The 9,672-nt window shown below is 39.0% G+C and overlaps 1 protein-coding gene and 1 long non-coding RNA gene across 4 annotated transcripts in view; one reads left to right on the top strand and one right to left on the bottom strand.

Moving 5' to 3' along the window:
- The window catches only part of LOC116696474 (uncharacterized), a 21,128-nt gene extending 17,999 nt beyond the window's left edge, over positions 1-3,129 (top strand). The window contains exons 2-3 of the long non-coding RNA XR_004333737.1: positions 2,637-2,641; positions 3,080-3,129. This is a non-coding gene — a long non-coding RNA (uncharacterized LOC116696474). The remainder of the gene's footprint in view (positions 1-2,636; positions 2,642-3,079) is intronic.
- The window catches only part of piezo1 (piezo type mechanosensitive ion channel component 1 (Er blood group)), a 134,191-nt gene that overhangs the window by 113,802 nt on the left and 10,717 nt on the right, over positions 1-9,672 (bottom strand). The gene's annotated exons all lie outside the window — the stretch shown is intronic.

The raw sequence follows: 9,672 nt of genomic DNA on the forward strand, positions 1-9,672 counted from the left end.
GGGTCTTCCTCGAGGCCTCCTCCCAGCTGGACGTCCCAGGGGACGCGACCAGGGGGCATCCTTACCAGAGGCCCAAACCACCTCAACTAGCTCCTTTTAAAGGAGCAGCGGCTCTACTCCAAGCTCCTCACCCTATGTCTAAGGGAGACGCCATCCACCCTCCTGAGGAAAACCCATTTTTGGCCACTTGTAACCTGGATCTCGTTCTTTTGGTCAGGACCAACACCCTATAATTTACCCAACAATTCCAACAAGAACAAGCATTATGTGCAACAGTGGTGAGGAAAAAACAGACATAATCAGGCTCTTTACTGAGCACATACATTACATTTGTAGCTCCACTACTGCTAATGCTCAAAAATAAGCATTTGCTCTATCCATATACTGTTAAAACTGTTCCATCAAATACTTCACAACCCATCACAACACTTATGTGGGCTGTAATGAACATTGCAGCCTCTAGAGGCCGTAGCAGGGCTGAAGATTTCACTTTTATTTGTTTCACTTATTCTATAATAATTCAGTGCAGATTTAAAAGAAAGATTAACTTCAGTTACAAGCTCATTCTCTCATCTTTTCTGTCTTTCTCTCTCTCTGAATCCCTCTTCATGATAGAGTTCTTCTGCCTCATACTCGTACAATAACTGGAACACAGACAAAGAATCAAACACATACAAGCACTCTGTTATTTCCTCCAGTTGCATAAAACATATTGTCTTCCTACGTGTCTGCAAGAATTAAATCATACCAGAGGGAGGTGCTGAATGTCATGTCTCTAACCTGGCTGCCTTTCAAACATTTTCATCTCTTTACCTCTTTAGCTTTGTCACTCTCTGTTACACCATAAAAACAAACATGAACATATCGTACACAACGTAACATACTGAAGCACATGCGTTTGTTTTGTTGTGAGGACAATAAACCAGTCATCTGGGAGTCCCTATAGACATTGAATTGTCCTTGGATCAAATGTGAACCTTACACATTCCTTACATTGAGGGATGATCCTCTATATCCTTTATAAAACAGAGAAACAGAATGGGTCAATTATGACCATGGTTGATGGGAAGACACCGCTTAGAGACCACCTAACCAGTTTTTTTTATTATGGCATATGGGCTGTTCTGGTGTACTCTTTAGGACTACAAACAGACCCAGTCCTGAAAACCCACAGCTAAAGTTCCACAGAATAGCACAGGTACTTCAGAATGAGTCACACGTAAGTTCCTATTCCTAGTTTGGGACTGACGTCACTGACACATCCCTTTCTCTTCAAGTGTTTCCTTACAATTGCTAAGAATATGGGTTACAAGGTTAATCCATTCAAGTCTTCCCTCCCTTCAGGCAGAGCTTCCTCTCAGCCTTTGTATAGCTCCACTGATTCAAATCTCACCAAAACATTTCAAGCCACATAAACTAAAACATCAGATTTATTCTGCCAGCTCCCTGGGAAATATGGGTTATATACTGTACATAGAATATAAAGACTAAGTGGATGTCAGTAATCAATATGAGTGCTTCTAAGTTCACCTTCCAGGGTAGCTATCGGAACAGACATACAAACTCTAACAGGAACACAAACTCTCACATTGTTGTGAATCTATTAAATTCCATTATTTAAAAACTCTGAATAAAGCCTCTGCCATTGGTTTTAATTGGAATCATAATTTGTTACACTGTTTTCCTTCCTGAAGATGTATCTGTATGAACCAAATCTGAACCAATACACCCTTTCACTTATGCCCTTTTTCTTATCTATTTACTCTATTTATTGTTAGAAAATATATTCTTGTGGGTCTCATTTAACCTTTAGAACAGTGTGTGAACTAAACCCTGCTTTGTGTCGCTTTGAACTCCAAGCGCTCATAACTTTCTTTCAGAATCAACTCACAGAGGTCAAGCTAGTGGATGATACAAACCACAAAGCAATCGTGACCAGGCTGTTCCATAACACACATTTTTCTACCAAATTAAAACTTTTTTCACTAAAATGTTCAAATTAAAGGTGGTGTCTTCAGCCACAATCACTATTTTTTCCAATTTGGCTGTCAATTTTTAAACATGGTAGCTATATATTGCAAATATCACACCCCAGTTTGTAACTTAGGCTTTCTGTCAAGCAATATCACTTCTAATGTCAGTGTAAATTAGATTAATTTGGTCTCCCAGAGCTGCAGCATACAGTATGCAACTGTTTTTACGGCTGAGTAGGGCTATATATCCTACACTTTATTGAATCTTACCCCAAAAATTAGAGCCATTTTAATGTTGCTTTCTGGTAGTGCCAGAGCAATATAAAAAGCAATTCTAACTGAGTTCAAATCACAAGTGTGAAAATAAGACACACTGTTTTCAGTGGCACTACATTCCAATAAAGAAACAGTGCCAATGAAAGCATTTGACACGTATTCTGTGGAACAACAGGGGACTTTTTCAGGGCAGTGAGCACCAACAAATAAAATTGGTGTTCACCTCGACACTGCTGGGGTGGAGACAGAAATATCATTAAAGGGAAGAGATGAAATTTTTGGGAGTTGGGGTTAAGTGACCCTTTAGTTTAAAGGGTCACTTTTGTGACTTATGTGAACAACAATCTTTGAAATTGGTCCAGTATTAAGCAAGATTTGTGCAGTCAGCTGCAGTGAAACAAGCTAGTAAGTTATTGGGCAATTGCACCTTCAATTTTATGTCCACAAAAACTACTTATTTAACCAGTGACATGCTCAGATTAATGTGTGTAAATGTGTCTAAAACATTATGGAGAGGATGCCTACAGAGGTAGACCTTTTTGTTAAAGAGTAAGATAATACATGTGAGAATACTCTGGCTCACACTAAAAGTATTGTTTATTTAAATGGAGTCTGGTGATTTTGGCAATGGCGATTTCAGAGCTGTTTCTAGTTAAACAAAAAGGATCATACTGGTCTATGTCTGTAGGGATCCTCTCCATAATGTTGTTTGACACTTACAACAATAGCCTGAGCCTGTCAATGATTAAATAAGCAGTTTTTGTGGACATAAAATTGAAGGTGTAATTGCCCAATAACTTACTAGATTGTTTCACTGCAGCTGACTGCAGCAATCTTGCTTAATACTGGACCAATTTCAAAGATTGTTCTTCCCATAAGTCACAAAAGTAACCCTTTAAATTAAATTCCAACAAACATATTTAATCTCTTCCCTTTAATAATATTTCTTTATGCAGATACCTTTGGTGTTGTTGCAGGTGTCCAAATATCTGTCCCTGAGATCTCCGTCTCCACCCTAGCAGTGTCGAGGTGAACACCGGTTTTATTTGTTGGTGCTCACTGCCCTGAACGATCTGAGTCTCAGCGGCAAAAACAGCACTTTTAGTTAACAAAATAGACGATGCACATTTGCCCTATTTGATTACATTGCACCCTGTTTCACGGCTGCAGGTTACAGCGTTTTTGCTTAAAACTGGACCAATTTCAAAGTTTCTTGTTCACACTTAGTCACTTCACACCATTGCATGGGAAAATAGGGTTCAGGTTGAATTAACATTAAACTTCCCTTTAATCAGAATCAGAATCAGAATCAGAAATACTTTATTGATCCCCGAAGGGAAACTCTGTGTTACAGTTGCTCAGATATTAGAAATATAAGAAATATAAATAAAGAAATAAAGAAATATAAGGAGTGTGGATATTTACATAGTTAAAGGTATATTATGATACAGTATTTACATAAATAACATAATTAAGGTGTTGCAATGGTGAAAAGTAATAATAATAATAATAATAGTAGCAGTTGAGTATTAAAAAGTGCTTATTGTTTGTTTGTTTTCGGTTTGTTGTTCAGCTCATTTTTTTCTCATTGTGGTGCTGAAAGGGGAGGCCTTGGTAGTCATTAGAAACCGTCTAAACCCTGGAGCTGTAAGAAAACAGTGAACAGTGTTGGCCTTGAGAGGGAGAAGGCACTTGCTCTCTTCCATATGTGACTCATGTGGTTAGTCATCTGACATGGGGAAATGCCACTTCACTTTGGCCATTCATGCTGTGTGTGTGTGTGTGGTGTGTGTGTGTGTGTGTGTGTGTGTGTGTGTGTGTGTGTGTCTGTGTGCCTGTGTGCACGTGGGCGTGCGCGTGCGCTGCGCAATGCAATCTAGTTCACTTCCAGTTAGAGTCAAGTAGATCACACAGCCCATTGTTCGCCAACAGGTGGGGAAGTAATCACTACAGTAAGACTATCCCAACAGATCACTTTGCCATGATGTCATGTCTTAGTCCTCTGTGTATTACAAGTTAAAGAAATGACTAAATGTAATGTTAAAAAAAAAGCTTTTAGAGGACTTACAAAATTAAGAGAAGAATGTGAAGGATAGTTGTTAAATATAAACCCATTGTAAGACTGGAATCTTTTTGACATGTGAAAAGATCTAGTAGTAGTTCTAATAGGTTGCCATGTCAACAAAACAATATAACTATCAAAAAGTAATGCACTGTAATTCGTATGTATTTCTATTTATTGCTATATGCACCACAGTAACACAGAGACCCTAATCCGGGGAGCGGAGTTCTCATCCCAGGAAGAAACAAGACTTTCACCAAGGAAACGGGTGTTCATGTCCTGTGAGGGTTTTAATTTAAACCATTTTCTCCGTCCTTCTTTAAATCGTTCTTATGCGGGGCGACCTCTAGCTCACCCAGTGTGCGCCCCATGTAGACTAAGGCCTTGGCAGCAGCCCGGGTTGTTGTGTGTCATCCCTCCTCTCTCTCGCCTTTCCTGTCTATAGGCTGTCCTGTCCTGACCTGTCCTGTCCTGTTCAATTTATTTTCTTATCCCTTTAATCATCTTGCAAACGCATTCTCTCAGTCACTCACATCACACACTGATCACATCACACACTGATCGCAAACTGTGTGTATGTGTATGTGTGTGTGTGTGTGTGTGTGTGTTTGTGCGTGCCCGTGTGCACGTGCGTGTGCGTATGTAATCATTGCTGGCTTCTTTTTAGTTATTTATTGGCCCCACCACGGTAAATGTTGATTTAAGAAATGGTAACAACATTTTAACAGGTTGGGCAGGCCAAACAAAGGATTGGTACAGGCATGGTATCAGATTTTAAATAATCAAAAACGCCTGATCCCGAACCTATAGATTGTACTTCCTTATTAAAAGTTTGATCCTCAACGCAGCACAACTACAATATGTACATATGTGTATTATATGTCTACAACTACATATCAGTTCCCACATAAAGAAGCAGCTGGTTGTCGAGGCGCTCCACCCTGCTGCCCAGTTAATCATCAAACACACCCAAAATGATGTCTATGGACAGACGTGATAGCACCGTTGAGTAACCACAGCACCTATCTCTCTGCAGCACTCTGGTCTCTCTGGCCATAGGTTTCCTCTGCATGTCTTATACTCAGGCACAGAGCATTTTTTTTGTTTAGCATCTGATGCAACAGCTGTTATGGGTCGATTTGTTCTTTCACATACATGTAAACACTTAATTCCAGGGCTCAGATCAGTTACTCTTCCTCTCAGCGTGTTCCCTCTTTTGAGGTCATTTTCTACAAAATGTTCCTTAATAATAGTTATGCACAGTGTGCCAATAAGAAAATGTTTGATTCCATCTTCTAAGCTGTCATTATGCTCTGTACTTAATAAACTTGAACAGGACATTTTTCCACAAATATACTCCACTATTACTCTTGATTTCCGGATTTAAAAAGGAAAAGAAAAAAAAGTTACTAAAAGTGTAATCTGCAAAGGTTAAGGTACCTTTCTAGTTTCTAGTTAAGCTATTTGTCTGTCGTTCTAAGGCCTTACTGATTTGTATGGCTTGAATATAAGGCAGTTTAAGACTACCTTTTTCAGTCATTACAACCACCATACCAGTCGGTGTGATCAGCCTTTTTTAACTTCATGTGCCATAAAGTCACTAAATTTAAATGATCTTTGCTATTAGTATTAAATCAGAGACATACATGAAGCGAAGCTTAGGAAGCTAAGCCTTTAGACTGAGACAGACAAATTCACAAAAGCATTATGCAGCTTTTACAGCTGCAAAACCGGCAAAAATAAGACAAAAAGCACCACTAAAGATTACAAAAAAAACTAACTTTGCTGCCAAGCATACATTGTTTCAGTGCCATTTTCTATGCTTGCACAGTTCTATTAAAAATTAGCCTCATTGCAAAAACAGTCCAATTCACAAAGATCAGTGCTAATAGCCACAGGTAATCACAGTGAAGTTATAGCATCTTCAGAGAGTTTGTGATAACTGAAGCACATTATAAGTTCAAATGATGCCATCTTCTTTTATAGTCAGAAGGTGTGTATTTTGAAAACACAAACGGTACTGACAGACTGGGGTGTTCAATCCCAAATATGGTTTCTCTCTGTCACGTTTAAATCGCTTGGCTGGAGTTTAGAGGAATGCTTCTGCACCTCGTCAGTCAAGACCTGTAGCTCGCGGTCTAAAGATTTAATCTTTTCTTTCTCTCTTTGCATTTTCTCTGCCTACTGGGTTTTTGGCTCAAACGCAACATTTATACTTTGCCACGTGTATAATTGCAATCAGACGTAAAAAAGAAGTAATTTGGCCTGTAGCCAGCTGTGGCTTTAACAGGGCTGGGCTACTGGTTACTGCTTGATGATAACAATACTGAAGTCAGCATTAACCCGCCTATTGTTTTTTCTTCTTCTTTTTTTCACTGTGGGTGTAAAAATAATTGACTGCTTACCACAAACCCCAGTGCACTTTAGGGGCATTAAAGGTACTGTTTACTCAGGGTTTCTGCAAGTTTTAACAAGTCAAAGTAAAGACCTTTTAAGACTGAATGAAATGTAAGAACTACTGTATAACACAACATTATGTACAACAAAATGCAGAGTCACAAAAGTACTTGCAAAGTGAATAAATTCAAATTATTCAAATTGAATAATAAGTAATCACAATATATAGCTATGCAGCAAATTATATTTGGACTATCAAAAGAAAAAACTAACACCACGGCACGGAATTTATTAAGTATTTATAAAGTATTTCAATGAGCATTAGAGGTAGCGTTACATGGACATAGAAAAATTAAGACCTGTTTAAAATTATTTAAGACCTAGAACACAATACCCTTATTTTTGACAGGACAGCTTAGACTTGAAAGGGGAAAGGGGGGGGGGGATGACATACAGAAAAGGGCCGCAGGTCGGAGCCGAATCTGCGGCTGCTGCACTGGAAACAGAGCCTCTATATATGGGCACGTACTCTACCAGCTTTTTTTTTTTACTTTTTAGGACCCCGTGGAAACCCTGATACTTTACCAAAATAAAGGCTTCTTACATAGGGAAACAGTATAAAAAGACTATCTGCAAGCTACCAGTTTCCAGTCTTCACAACATCAGTAAGTAAACTGTTGAGGTTAAGAAAGGATCTGGAGTAGCAGAACTGCCCCGACCTTTCTAGAGTTCTGACAGAGCTGCTGGAAGGTATGGGAAGCTACACTCTCTTATTACTAAATTCATCTGCACATTTAGCTGCACAGCAGCACTAAAACAGCTGGACACAGTAGGCATGAAATTACAGCTAGACTGGGAAATCAGGTTGATGATTTGACACTATAAATATTTGATATTTTGCCGCACTAGAGGCGACCTGAATAAAGGTATAGGACCACTCAAGTACTAAAACCAGGACAGCATTATTTCAATTAGAGGTGGTAGGAGCACTAAGGTATTAGCCTAGAGAGGGTGTCTACAACAAAGCCTAGAAACATCATAGCCCAATGAAAAAAACACCTCCAAGGCAAAAAGAAAAGCATCCATACATCAGTCTGACAGCATTTTAATAAACTAACCGATAGATGTTGCATAGACTGTATGTAAAGATGCCCGACAAGTCTCCACCATGGATGTATTAAAAGAACTTCCTGCCACTGTACAAAAGTGAAGCCAAAATATCCCGGATATGGGCGCTGCCATCTTTTAATTTTGGAGCCAGAGTTTGGACAGTAGTGATTGGGCGGTGGCACTGCGGTATAAAAGTCCAGCCCATACACCTCCCTGACCAATCGCCAGTCAATCACAGCTGTCAGTCATGATGTTTACCCCATTTTTATAGCATCAAATAACAAAAAACCATAATAAAACCCAAACTGATCGTGGAAATTAACACTTGAACAAACATGATACAAACTACCTATAATGAAAGAAACAATATTTGGGAAACATTCATTTGTGGTGTACTTTGATTTTTTTAGTCCTATCCGCTAACATATTGGGGGTGGGATTAATGACCTATATGCAACCAGCCACCAGCTGTTTGGCTTCACTTATACAAAGTCTATGAATCAACCCCTGGTGTCATGAGTGACTGTGGTTCCCTCTCTTCTGCTGTTTTTGCTGTTCTTGGTGGGTTGGGCCTCTACTCCCTCCCTGGTGTACATGAAACAAGTTTCCTCTCAGTTCTAACACACAGACAACAGAGACTTACAAAGGGACATTGAAGTCATTGTCATATGATGGGTTTGCCTGTATCTGGTTTCCAGGAAACATTCAAAATTAGGAGATTTGTCATGACAGAAAACTGACAAAAGAATGTTAGCAGGGAGGATCAAACATACTTCAGTAAAAAAGGCTGCAGAAAGTCATCAGCTGGTGTCCAGTGCAGGGTCACACAGGGCCAGGATTTATATAGAAACTAAAGACACTCAGATGTGCACAGTATCTATAACTACGTGAGTGTCACTCTTCCTCCCCCTCTGTCCTTGCCATCGGGGGAAAATTGTCACGAGTAACACATGACAACAAAAAATAGTTAAATTGCGTGTTATGAATCATTTTATTATGGTAACTCAGACAGTCTGGTGGATTGTTAATTAAAGAGCTATTTCAGCTAAGATCCGCCGTTTGAGCGCAGACCACAGCAGATCAGCTTTATGCACTGGCGCCACAGAGAGAAAGCACCAACATTCATCTAAACACACTGCCCACACAAAGATGAGCTGGAGTGAAATCGACAAAGTAGCCCTTTAACTACACAATTTGCTTATCTTATACTATCTGTGTTGTAGTTTTGGCAGTCTTCTGTTCTGTTCTGGTGTTTTAAAAAAAAATATCATAATCACATAGACCAAGTCGCTATCAGTTCACATGCATTTTCATAAAATCACTTCATGAGTTAATAATTTGAGTTTCTTTATTAAACAAGCATTTTTATTTTATCATTGACTTTTATCTTAATATAGCATGAAATCTAATCAGAGGCTGAAACTGTAAAAGATGTCCACTTCCCACTCATTAATGTCTACGCATTAGTCACTGTATGTGTTGAGTTAAAAAATTATATTCAGGCTTAAAGTTCTGCATAATTAAGGGTGTGCTTAGGCAACCAGAGAGTACACCTTTATTCAGCCCGCCCCAGCTAAAGCTCCTCAACGTCTTTGTCCATATTTGGATTAGCATGGAGTTAGGCAAAGTCAGGCCCTGCCAAAATGGTGTTATACAGTTCTTCAGAAAGCCTCAGGTGTGATGTCACAAAGACTACCTCCATATTTTATACAGTCTGAGGTTTAAGTAGAAACACAAAATGCAAGTAAAAAACCTATAAAATGAGTATACTATATGATTAATTTCAATTTTATTTATACAGCGTCAAATCACAACAACAGTTATCTCATTGCGCTTTTCATAAAAGAGCAGGTC

Source organism: Etheostoma spectabile, chromosome 10 (assembly GCF_008692095.1).
Source record: "Etheostoma spectabile isolate EspeVRDwgs_2016 chromosome 10, UIUC_Espe_1.0, whole genome shotgun sequence".
NCBI classification, from domain to species: domain Eukaryota; kingdom Metazoa; phylum Chordata; class Actinopteri; order Perciformes; family Percidae; genus Etheostoma; species Etheostoma spectabile.